The following is a 13,909-nucleotide window of genomic DNA, read 5'->3' on the forward strand; positions in this document are numbered from 1 at the left end:
TTGGAAGCAGCTCCCTCTCTGTCAGCTAGCACTATAGCTGTTTCTAATGTGACAAAAGAGTTATTAGCACAGGCCTTTCTATAGATGATTATGTTGTTCAATCTGAGGAAAGAAAGAAATGCCACATTCTTCCTTTAAATTAATTTTTATTTTGTGTCTCCATTTTGCTGAGAATGAACATATGTGATTTCAGTCAAATTGGTCTTCCTTCATTTTCCTGAGGTCTGGACTTACTTTCTTGGGTTATAAGCTTGGGAGTTAAAGATCTCAATGTTATCTACCCATGACAACACTTACTGAGATGCCTCTGGTTCTATCTGGTCCTCTCTCCACTCAGGCCACTGCTGAGTCATCCCTTGTGGTCTCCAGAATTATTTCAGGCCTTCTCTGCTACCTTGAACACAACACCTGGCCTTTCCTTTCTGAGGTCTTGACTTTATCTTGGAGTTATGCCTAGGAAAGGGGACAAATTGTCTGCTCGGCTCTTGATTATCTCAACCCTAGCTGAGGGTTCTATTATTTTCTACCCTGGAGGGATCAGGGATCCTTTCTTAGGGACTTTCAAAATGTCAGCTCTCCACCTTCCTCCCACAGTAGGAAATTCTTCCCTAGTTTGAGGGGTAAGTGATAGAAAACCCCAATTTGTGACCTCCTGGATTCTCCTAAATTGATTGTACATGTCCTGAACCATTTCTCTCACTTTCAGGTCCTATAGACTTTGGAAGCTCAAAATCCAAAAAGGGACTGCATGATCCAGGAGGGAAGTTGGAAGGATTAATAGGACCAAACGGCATACCGAAGGGAAAAATGGATTACTCTTTTAAAATTCTATTCTGTTCCTCCAACTATGCCCAACTCCATCCCCAACAATGCCTCTTGGATAACATGAGGGAGAAGTACTGACAAAGGGTAATCAATGACTGATTGAGTACTCTACAGCATAGAAAAGAAGAAACTGAGAGTGAGATATTGGGGAAGGGAAGCTATGAGAAGGACATGTTGGGGAGATGGATGTCTGGTCATTTGGATGGATAGAGCTGAGTTCTATTGAGGGGCTTCAGAGAACTGGACTTAGAAATATACACCAGGAATGAGGCCCCAGGCCAGTATTTGTTAGGACTAATATCTGCTTGGAGAGGCTAGAAATAGGTAGAAGCAGGAAACAGTGCCACCTGAACCTGAAAGAGTGAGAAGATCGCCTGTTATCAAGTTTGAAGATTGAGCCCAGGGCCATGGAAAGGGGCAATAACAACACTAACTTTTATGGAAGGCTTATGATACTTGAGGGACTAAGTGTTGCTCATTTAATCCTCACAAAAGCCCAACAAGGCATTGTGTATAATTATTTCCACTTTTTTGATGCGAAAACTGAGAGCTTGATGCCTTAATCAGGATCATAGAGTTAGTGACATACTAGAATTTTTCTGCAGTTCTGTGTGCTTCTAAACCTGGGTCTTAACTACTCTTTCTTTGTATTACCTGATCTTATTTTTGCAGCAGAGAAATGGGGTGGTTGAGTCAGTGACAGCTTCAGGAGTGAGGTGATAACAATGGTGATAATAAATGGTGATAATAGAACATATTAAAAACTATCATCATTGGAAATTTCCTACGTGCCAGAGGTTCCCAGGCTCTTCTACAAATCCTCACTTCCCTCCACACTTTCAGAAGCAAAGATTGAGTCACTTGGTTAGGAAGATGTCTTGCACAAAACAATTAAACAATTTCCACTGCTCCTATTGCCTTCAATATGAGTTTTTAAAATGTACTGGTTCTTCAATACTTGCTTGTTCTTTGTTGTACTAGGACTGTATTCAAAAGTCACACTATAGTTAAACTTCAAGAGAATTCTGTTGACTTGGACATTAGAAAAAGGTGGAGTAGGCAGAACCAGGCTCTTGTTCTACACATAAATATTGAAAAACAAGCAAAAATTGTCATAACCAACATTCTCAAAACTCTGGAAAAAGAGTATAAAGCTTGCAGCAGTCAAGTAAATTTTAAATCAAGAAAAATCAACTTAAAAATGCTCCTTGCTTTCAAGAAAATCTTAAATGACCACGAGCTAAGGAACAGTGAGCGCACACAACAAAAAACACAGTCTATGAAAAAAGTTGTTTGGAAAAGTCACTAGACAGACTATTATAGTCTTCAACAATTAAGAAAAAACAGCAAACTCTAAGGTGGAGAGAGAATCTCATTTCCAGAGTTACCATAGTATAATATTCAAATGTCCAGATATCAACAACAAAAAAATCAGAAGGTATACAAAGAAACAGAAATAAATGGCCCATCAAAGGAATAAAATAAGTAGAATGAAACTATCCCTGACGAAGACTAGACATAGGACTTACTAGACAAAGACTTTAAAACAACTGCCTTAAATATGCTCAAAGAGCAAAGGAAAAACATGGACAAAGAACTAAAGGAAATAAAAAAAATAAAGTATGGAAAAATAAGAATATCAATATAGAGATAGGGATTGTTTTTATAATAGAAACCAAACAAAAATTCTGGATGTGAAAAATACAATAATTGAAAAGATAAATAAATTAAAGGATTCAACAACAGGTTTCAGCATGTAGAAAAAAGTATCAGCGAACTTGAAGATATGACAATTGAAATTATCAATCTGAGGAGCAGAAAGAAAAAAATGAACAAACATGAGTACAGCTTACGGGATATGTGGGACACCATTAAGGAGATCAATATATGTATTATGAAAGTCCCAGAATGAGAAGACATAGAGAAAGGAACAGAAAGAACATTTGAAGAAACAATAGTTAAAAACTTCCCACCTTTTATGAAAGACATAAATTTAAACATTCAACAAGCTCAACAAATTCCAAATAAGGTAAAATGAAACAGACCCAAACTGAGAGATCAGAATCAAACTGTTTAAAATCAAAGAGAAAGAGACAGTCTTGAAAGCAATGAGAGAGAAGTGACTCTTTACATACAAGGGATTCTCTATAAGATTAACAGCCAATTTCTAAAACAAACAAACAAACAAATAAGCAAACAAAAAACATGACAGCCAAAGAGAGTGGGATGACATATTTAAAGTGCTGAAAGAAAAATAAACTTGTTAATTGAGAATTATTTCTATAGCCAGCAAAACTGTCCTTGAACAAGGAGAAGGAAATTAAGACATTTCCAGATTAACAAAAACTAAAGGAATTTGTTGCCACTAGACCTGCCTTACAAGAAATCTCAAGAGGATTCCTTCAGATTGAAATAAAAGGACACTAGACTGTCACTGGAAGCTGTTTGAAGAAATAGATATATCCAGTAAAGGTAAATACACAGGCAAATATAAAAGCCAGTATTGCTGTATTCTTGGTTTGTAAATCCATTTTTTTTTTTTTTGGTACGTGATTTAAAAGACAAATGCACAAAAAATAATTATAAACCTACATTTGTCAACATAACAAACATCCAAACCTGTAGAGAAATTTTATAAGATTTTATTTAAGCCAAAACTGATGGCAATTTCCAGAAGAAAGATCTCAAATGCTCTGGGGAATAGCAGGGTTTTTTTTTTTTTTTTTCTTTAATGCAATTGAAATTAAGGAGGGAGCATAAGGAAGCTTACATGAAAGTGGGAGAAAACAAAGAAGGGATTTGATTATAAGATAGCTAACAAGATTATGTTCTCTCTTGAGGTTGGTTACAGCTTATTTCAAAGGTGTGCTAACCTAGATGCACAGAAACAATGGACATAGCTTGCTTAAGGCAAAGATAAACATTTTACTAAAAAAGTTATATGCCTGGGGTATGACTACCCCTCATGACCTACCCATTGAGGAAGTTATAATCAGACCAGCCTGTGAGGTTAGTTCCATAGGACCACTTTATTGTCCACATGTTATTGGGCACACAATGCATAATCTATAATACCAACAACAACATAAAGGGAGTATGGAGCTACATAGAAGCAGAGTTTTTGTATGCTATTAAAGTTAAGTTGAAATCAATTCAACTAGATTGTTATAAATTTAGGTTGTTAGTGCAATCCCCATATAAGCCACAAAGAAAATATCTTTAAAATATACTGAATAGGAAATGAAAAGGGAATCAATACAGGGCACACACACACACACTATAATCCACTAAACACAAAAGAAGGCAGTAATGAAGAAAATGAGGGACAAAAATGATATAAGACATATAGAAAACAAATAAAAAAATGACAGAAATAAGTACTTCCTTACCTGTAATAACTTTAAGTGTAAATGGATTAAACTCTTCAGTCAAAAGGCAAAGACTAGCAGAATTAAAAAAAAAAAAAAACTAAAATTTTATGCTTTCTAAAAAAGATTCACTTTAGTTCTAAAGACACAAAAAGGTTGAAAGTAGTATAATAGAAAAAGTTATCCCATGCCAATAATAACCAAAAAGGGAGTTGAGATGGCTCCATTAATGTCAGAGAAAATAAACTTTAAGTCAGAAACAGTTAGAAGGGACAAAGGATGACATTAAATACCGATTAAAGGTTAAATTCACCAAGAAGGTATAACAGGTATACACATATGTGAACCAAACAACAAAGCCGAAACTAGGTAGATGAAGTAAACAATGACAGAGTCAAATGAGAAATAGATAGCTCTACAACCATTGCCAGAAACTTTAATACACCACTTTCAAAAATGAATAAAACATCTAGATGAAAGATTACTGAGAAAATGCAGGGCATAAACAGGGAACTTGCTTAACGTGATAAATGGCATTTATCAAAAATCTACAGCTAACATCATACTCAATGGTGAAAGACTAAAATCTTTTTTCATAAGAACAAGACAAGGATGTCCACTTTTATCACTGCTATTAAACATTGTACTGAAGTTCTATTCTAGTCAAAGCATATAGACAAGAAAAGGAAATTAAAAGCCTCAAAATTGGGAAGGGAAAAGTAAAACTATCTCAATGCATAAATGACTGATTCTATATCTAGAAAACCCCAAAGAGTCCACAAGAAAACTACTAGAGCTAATAAATGAATTCAACAACGTTTCAGATACAAGATTAACACAAAATCAATTGTGTTTTTGTACAGTAGCAATGAACAATTCAAAAAGGAAATTAAGGCAATTCCATATAAATTAGTATCTAAAAGAATAAAATGTTTAGGAATAAATTTAACCAACAAAGTTTGAAAACACTTTCTTGCTAAAAATTTCCTTGATAAAGTTAAAATTTTCACACTTCCCAATTTCATCACTTACTACAAAGCTACAGTAATTAAAACAATGTAGGACTGGTATAAAGATAGACATATGGAGAAGTGGAATAGAGAGTTCAGAAATAAATCCATACATCTATGGGCAATTGAGTTTTAATAAGTGTTAATTCCTTCCAATAGGAAAATAATAGTGTCAGTAACAAATGGATTTGGGATATCTTAATTGTCAATGAAAAAAACCTAAGTTGGACTCCTACCCCACACTTTATACAAAAATTAAATGAAAATAAATCAGTGGGGCTGGCCTGGTGGCTCAGGCAGTTAGAGCTCTATGCTCCTAACTCCAAAGGCTGCCGGTTCGATTCCCACATGGGCCGGTGGGCTCTCAACCACAAGTTTGCTGGTTTGATTCCTCGAGTCCCACAAGGGATGCTGGGCTGTGCCCCCTACAACTAGCAATGGCAACTGGATGGACAACAACTTGAATCTGAACGGCACCCTCCACAACTAAGATTGAAGGACAACAACTTGACTTGGAAAAAAGTCCTGGAAGTACACACTGTTCCCCAATAAAGTCCTGTTCCCCTTCCCCAATAAAATATTAAAAAAATAAATAAATCAGTGACCTAAATTTAAGGACTAAAGTCCTTAAAAGAAAATAGGGGTAAATCTGCATGACCTTTTAATTGTCAAGAGATTCTTAGATATAACATCAAAATCGTGAATCACAGAAAAATATAGATAAATTAGCCTCTTGTAAAATTAAAAATTTTTGTGCACCAAAGGATATTATGAAGAAAGTGAAAAGACAAACTACAGAATGGGAAAAATATTTGTAAATCATATATTTGGTAAGGGTTTACTATCTAGAATTTATAAAGAACTCCAACCACTCAACAAGAAGACAAACAATCCTAGCTGTTTGTAAAAACAATTGGAAAATAATGGGTGAAGGACTTGGACAGACATTTCTTCAAAGAAGATATACACATGGGTCAATAAGCACATGAGAAGCTGCTTAACATCATTAGTTATCAGGGGAATGCAAGTCAAAATTGTAATAGGATACCACTTTACATCCACTAGGATGACTGTGATTTTTTTTTTTTAAAGAAAAATAGCAGTATTGGTGAAGATGTGGAGAAATTGGAACTTTCATACATTGCTGGTGAGAATGTAAGAGGTGGTAGCCTCTGTGGAAAACAATTTGCCAGTTTCTCAAGAAGCTAAACATACAATTAAAGGTACTCAGTGACTCAAAACATCTACTCCTAGTTATATATCCCCAAATAATTGAAAACAGGGACTAATGACTCAAACAGATATTTGTATGCCAATGTTAATTGCAGTATTATTCACAATATCCAAAAACTGTAAAAAATCCAGTGTCCAGCAACACATGAATGGATAAGCTAAATGTGGTATACATAAAATGTAATATTTTTCAGCCATAAGAAGGAATGAAGTTCTAATGCATGCTATGACATAGATGAATCTTCAAAACATTATGTTAAGTGAAAAAGCAAGACACAAAAGGATAAATATTATGTGATTGCACACATGAAATATCTTGAATAGGCCAATGGAGACAGAAAGTTGGTTAGAGGTTACCAGGGGCTGGGATGGAAGGTAGGGAAGAATGTGGAGTTATTGCTTAATGGTTACAGAGTTTCTGTTTGGGATGATGAAAAGTTTTGGAAATATATAGTAGTGATGGTTGCACAACATTGTGAATATAATTAATACCACTGAATTGTGCACTTAAAATGGCAAATTTTATATATATATATATATTATATATATATATATATATATATATATAATATACATATATATAATATATATATATATAGCCAAAAAAATGTATACACATTTTAAGAAAGGAAAACTATTAAAATTGTAATAATATACACCGATAACAAAAGATGAATACAAGTCACGTTTGACTTCTGCAATTACAAGAGATGTTCAAAGTGGTTGCCATCAGCATCCAGACACTTCTGATTATGGTGAACTATTGCTTGGGCAACGTTGACCAAAGTGTCCACTTGTATACATTTTTTGGCACCCCTGATATATATATCTCTATAATTTAAAAAATTAAAACATAAAAAATAAAATTCTGTCACAAACATTATTAGCAGTTGCTGCCCCAGCATATATTTCATCATTCTTTCTTCCCAGTACATGCCCAGTTTGGTGCAGGAATGTGACCCTTCTGGGTCTATCCATGTAACCAGCACCCAGGACTTAGACCTGGTTAAGAGTGGTCCAATCACAATGATTTTGCCTGTGATTGGCTAAGCAAACCAGGTTTAAGCCAATCAGTACATGGGATTCCCTGAAGACTATTATTGATCCTGCAGGAGTGGTCATGTAACCTAAATGCCCCAATAAGACTGAAGGGAAAATAGGCATTTCATTGTGAAGGTTTTCTTTCTCCTTTCCTCCTGTTGAACACTGGAGGGAGTGTATTTCCTAGCTATATGCTTCTTAATGGAGACATTTATGTGGGGTGGGGTGGGAGTAGTCCTTTGAAGAGTGAATAACTTTTTCCCTTCTATTCTTCTACACCTCACAATGAATATTCTAAAAGCAATCGAGGTCATTCGTGTTTTGGATTTATATTATGTAGGTTTCACTGTATGTTCTACTCTGCCCAAGCCAGGGGAAGCATACTGACGCTTTGGTCAGAGAGTCCCCTGAGATGGGACCTGTTTTTTCTCTGCTACTGTGGAAGGCCAGTCCCCTTCTATCTGGAGCCTTAGGGACTCACTCCAACATCATTGCAAAATAAGTCACAGGGGCTTTCTGACTTTGGGGAAATTGGCTGCTTCTTTGTTATGACATTGCAGAATAAAACAGAGGGAGAAAACAGAGGGATGTGGGTTCTGCTATTCTAACAACCTCATATCCTAGATTCCACAATATATGCCTTGGTTGAGCTGCCTGCCGTGTGATTGATTCTACCTGACTAGTTTCCCAGTGGGTCCCCTCCATCAGAGACAAGTCGGCAGGGGTCTGTCTGAGCATGCTTATCTGGATATTTGTTTTTTTGTTTTATCTTCTCAGTGGAGGAAGTGGCAAGGGGGCTTATATCTTCACTGTCTATCCCAGCACTTCTTAATCCATTGAACAATGAAGCTGCCACTCACAGTTCTTCCTCTGACATCAGTCAGTTTCCCTGAGGAAAAGATGTATTGTTGAATAAATGATGTGGTGACAGCTAGGTAGTCATGTGGAAAAAAAAAAAATAACTAGAACTGAATATCACTTGAACTCCAAATAAATTCCAGATGGGTAAGAGTTTTAAACAGAAAACCAAAACCAACCAACCAAACAAACAAACAAAAAACCAAGAAGAAACTACAGTGAACAGCCTGAAAAACTTGACATATTTTTTGAAATTTATAAAGTGCTATCATTGAGGGAAGAAGAAATAGAAAACTCCAACATTTCAATAGACACTAAATAAATAGAAAGAATAGTTAAACACTCCCTCCCTGCTGAAGACCCAAATCCAGAAAAATTTTAACTCTACTAAACTATCAATGAAGAGATGTTGCTTATCTTATTCCAGTTATTCTTGAAAGTATAAAAGGATAGCAAATTGCCCAGCTCATAGTTTAACCATTATTCCAAAACTATGTAAGAACAGAACAAGAAAATTGTAGACACCTTTCACTATTTAGAATAGACAGAAATTGTAATCAAATCCAGCATAGATTAACACGTTTATTCAACATGTTAAAGAAAGGTTTATCTCAAGAGTGTAAGGATCCTTTTTTTTCACAACAGGTTTGCCACCAGAACTCAGGTATAGTGAAAACCACTGGTAAATCTAACCCAAAATGGGAAAGGAAGAGACACACATCAATATCGTTGTCATTGGACACGTAGATTCTGGCAAGTCTACCACTACTGGTCGTCTGATTTACAAATGTGGTGGGATTGACAAAAGAATCATCAAAAAGTCTGAGAAGGAGGCTGATGAGATGGCAAAGGGCTCCTTCAAGTCTGCCTGGATCTTGGATAAACTGAAAGCTGAACGTGAGTGTGGGATCACTGTTATCTTCCTATGGAAATTCTAGACCAGCAAGTATTATGTGACCATCATTGATGCCCCAGGACACAGAGACTGTATTAAAAACACAATTACAGGTACATGTCAGGCTGACTGGGCTGTTCTGATTGTTGCTGCTGGGGTTGGTGAATGTGAAGCAGGCCTCTCCAAGAATGGGCAGACAGACCTGTGAGCATGCCTTTCTGGCTGACACACAGGGCGTGAAACAATTAATTGTTGGTCTTAACACAATGGATTCCACTGAGCCGCCCTACAGCCAGAGATATGAGGAAATCTTTAAGGAAATCAGCACCTACATTAAGAAAATTGTCTACAACCCTGACACAGTAGCATTTGTGCCAAATTTTGGTTGAAATGGTGACAAGATGCTGCAGCCAAGTGCTAACTAACATGCCTTGGTTCAAGGGATGGAAAGTCACCTGTAAAGATGGCAACGCCAGTGAACCTGTACTGCTTGAAGCTCTGGATTGTGTCCTGCCACCAACTCGTCCAACTGACAAACCTTTGCGTCTGCCCCTCCAGTATGTCTGCAAAATTGGTCATATTGGTTCTGTCCCTGTGGGCTGAGTGGAGACTGGTGTTGTCAGACCCGACATGGTGGTCACCTTTGCTCCAGTCAATGTTACAACTGAAGTAAAATCTGTAGAAATGCACAGTGAATCTTTGAATGAAGTTCTTCCTGGCGACAGTGGGCTTCAATGTCAAGTATGTGTCTGTCAAAGATGTTCGTTGTGGCAGTGTGGCTGGTGACAGCAAAATTGACCCACCAGTGGAGACAGATGGCTTCACGGCTCTGGTGCTTATCCTGAACCATCCAGGCCAGATATGCACTTGAGATCGATTGTCACACAGTTCACATTGCTTACAAATTTGCTGAGCTGAAGAAGATTTATCGTCGTTCAGGGAAAAAACTGGAAGATGGCTCAAAGTTTTTAAAATCTGATGATGCTGCCATCATTGATATGGTTCCTGGAAAGCCCATGTGTGTTGAGAGCTTCTCTGACTACCCTCCTCTGGGCCATTTTGCTGTTCGCGACATGAGACAGACAGTTGCTGTGGGTGTCAGCAAAGCAGTGGACAAGAAGTCAGCTGGAGCTGACAAGGTCACCAAGTCTGCCCAGAAAGCTCAGAAGGCTAAATGAATGTTATCACCAATACCTGCCAGCCCAGTCTTAATCAGTGGTGGAAGAGCGGTCTCAGAACTGTTTGTCTCTGTTGGCCATTTAAGTTTAATAGTAAAAGACTGGTTAATGATTGTAATGCATCGTAAAACCTTTAGATGGAAAGGAGAATGTTTTGTGGATCATTTGTTTTGTGTGAAGTTTTTAAGTTATTAGTTTTTAAAATCAGTGTTTTTAAACGGAAATAACTTGACCAAAAATCTGTCACAGAAATTTGAGACCCATTAAAACAAAATTTAATGAGAAAAAAAAGAGAGTAAGGATGATTCACCATTAAAAAAAAACGCTTAATGTAGTTATATCACTATATGTAAAATAATTGAATAAAGTTCAACTCCTCATTATTTTCTAATTATAATATATTGAAGAATATACTTACAGAAAGGTATACAAATTATAAGTGTATAGCTCAATTAATTTTCATAAACTAAAAGCATCCATGCAGCCAGCACCCATAATCCTAAATGTCACCCCTTTCTAGTAAGTGACTCTCACCCCTGACAAGGATGATACTATCTTGACTTCAGATCAGCAGAGCAAAGATACGGCATTTAATAAATGTTATTGGGACAACTGAGTAGCCGCATATGAAAAATAAAGTTGGATTCATAGATTAGTTTTGTGTGGTTGCACTTTCAATAACTGAAGTCCTACACTTTTGTGTCTGGTTTCTTCCGCTCAACTTGGAGTTTGTCAGATTCATCCACGTTGGGTGTATCTGTAGTTTGTTCATTCTTATTGCTGCGAGGTGTTTCATTGTGTGAATATAAGGCATTTTATTTACCTAATGGGTAATTTGATGAACATGACGGTTATTTTCAGGTTGGAGCTATTAATAATAATAATAATGCTGCTATAGATATGTTCATACATAGTTTTTGGTAAATAAATGTGTGTATGTGCATAGGTGTACTTAAGAGTGAAATTGTGATCGTGGGGAATGCATATATTTGTATATTTAGCTTTATAGATACTGCTAAATAGTTTTCTAAAGTGATGGTCTTAGGTAAAGTGGGAGTCAGAAGCAGATCCAGGATGAGTAGTTATGTGCACGTGATTTATTAAGGACGTAGTCTCAGTTGAAATGGGTAAAACAGACAGAGAAGAGGAAGAACTCCAGCAAGAGTGGGATTTAAGGTCAAGTCCCAAGAGCTTCACTGATCCCAAGAGAGAATTTGGGAATGTAAAATTCCTCAGCCTCAGAGTTGTCCCAACCCGAGGCTAGGTCGCTGGGCTTTCATACTTCTGCAACCATCAGTCATTGGACTAAGGGCTGCATGGTAGGGGGGCATTTCTGGCTCTCTGCCCATGTGTGCTAATTGGTCCCAGTAGCATAAGGCCCATCCTCTGAAGAAGAGTTGTAGGTATGGGCAGTTGGCCGCCAAAGCAGTGAAGCTGGAAGGGAAGCACAGACAGGGGTGGAGGGGTCTGGGTGGAGTGGGACAGTGTCTGCTGCAGTGGCTGTGCCCATTTCTACTCCCAGCAGCAGTTGGCCACATCCTTGTCAAAACTTGATCTTCTGTCTTTTTCAATTTAGCCATTCTGTTAAGTCAACAACCATTTAACAATGAAAAATATTTTAGCAAAATAGAACTAGAAAGGTACTTCCTTGTTTGACAGAGTTTATAAACCAAAAACCTACATTGTACTTACTGCAGAAATTTTACATGCATTCCCTTTAGAATCCAGAAAAAATTAAGGATGACCTCTCTTGCTGCCAGATTTTACATGGTATTGAAGGTTTTGGAAAATACTATTAGATAAGAAAAGGAAAAAATAATAAATGGAAGGAGGGGATAAAAATCTATTTATAGATGCTTTTATACATAGAAAACAGCAGAATCAATAAAAAAATTAAAGTTAATACAAAGAGTTATAGGAGTTGCTAGATACAAGGTAAATTTACAAAAATCAATAACATCTACCTTAAGCATCAATAACCATTGAAAAATATAATAATATAAAATAAGATAGTCAAAATAGTTATAAAGACTATAAATTATCTGTACATTAACAGAGATTACACAAAATATCAATAGAGAAATATGTAAAATTTAAAGGACATAAAAACCTGAAAACTCATGATTGAGTAGGTTAACTTAATAAAGGTGTTAGTTAATATTCTTTCCATTATTCTGTCAATTCGGTATAATCTCAACAAATATTCTATCTCGATAATTTGGGGACTTCAACAGAATTATTCTTAAATGTATATAGAAGAGTAAATATTCATAAATGATTAAGATGATTTAGGGAAACAAGAGCAAGGAGGGGAATTTACCTGACTATTTATGAAGACATATTGCCATTAATAAAAACAGTGTGGTACTGGTGTAAAAACAGGCAAATGGACCAATGGGACAGACTAGAGATGGCTCAGGGACAAACCCATGCATGTATAACATTTGAAGAAAGATGCACATACATCAACAAGTAGATAGCACTGGAAAAACTGGCTACCTACCTTAACCCATATGCAATAGGGGAGTCCAGCTGCGGTAAAGACCTAAATGTGAAAAGTAAAACCATAAAGCTAATGGAAGAAATAATTGGAGAACAAGTATGATGAACAGGGTCGTCCCTCTTTAAAAAAAAACAAACAGATTGTTTGCAGAAAAGGAAATACAAATGACACTTAAACATACAAAAAGACCTTCAACTTCACTTAGGAGAAGATTAAATTAAAGCTGTAATGAATACAACTGTTTTCACTTACCAGATTGGCAAAAATGCCAAAGTTCAATACGGGTTCAGTTGCAGACAATAGAATCATTTTATCTGGTTTAAGCAGTGGTTTTTATACAGGAATTAGGTGTTTACAAAGTAGTTCAGAGATCTGTAAGAGAAGAATATAAGGCACTTTCCCAGGAAAAATTCCCACCTCCATAGACACTCTGCCAAGACGGGGAAGGCTGTGGCTACTGCTGCAGAATCACATGAAAACCTGCCACGGTTGCTGTAGAAATTGCTGAATCAGGAAACCATTTATGAATGAAAAAGCTGCCACTACAGTAGCTGGCTCTAGTGGCCGAGCCAAATGGATGCCTCATGCTTTTCATCTCTATTCACAGGCTGCAGGCTCAGACCAAAGTCTTACGGTAGCACATCTGGTTGGTAGGACTTGAGAGCGCTGTCTGGAGCCCTAGCTGCTAGGGTGTCTGGGGGTAATTGTTTTTAGTTCCCCAGACTTGGTGAAATAGAGGGGCAGGAATGGAGGTTGAAGGGCCAATCAATGGATCCACCATTGGTCCTCTCATGCAGCACTGGGGGAGGTTGCCCTTGCTAGTCTATAGGAAACTGGGGAGCCGTGGGCTTGGATATTTGTGAAGGGGCAGGTATGTCTCTTCTTATCACTCTGTCACAAATATGGAGCTTTATCTTTCTTTAAACATAAATACCGTGTTTATGGGAATCTGCCAAAATGCACCTCTCTTTGCCAGAGACTTTTTGAGTTTGCTACTG

At 36.9% G+C, this 13,909-nt stretch overlaps 1 pseudogene; it reads left to right on the top strand.

The window, feature by feature from the left end:
- The first annotated feature begins 9,033 nt into the window (after positions 1 to 9,033).
- On the top strand, positions 9,034 to 10,408 carry LOC117025629 (elongation factor 1-alpha 1-like; annotated as a pseudogene).
- Positions 10,409 to 13,909: the final 3,501 nt, after the last annotated feature.

Source organism: Rhinolophus ferrumequinum, chromosome 8 (genome assembly GCF_004115265.2).
Source record: "Rhinolophus ferrumequinum isolate MPI-CBG mRhiFer1 chromosome 8, mRhiFer1_v1.p, whole genome shotgun sequence".
Lineage (NCBI taxonomy): Eukaryota > Metazoa > Chordata > Mammalia > Chiroptera > Rhinolophidae > Rhinolophus > Rhinolophus ferrumequinum.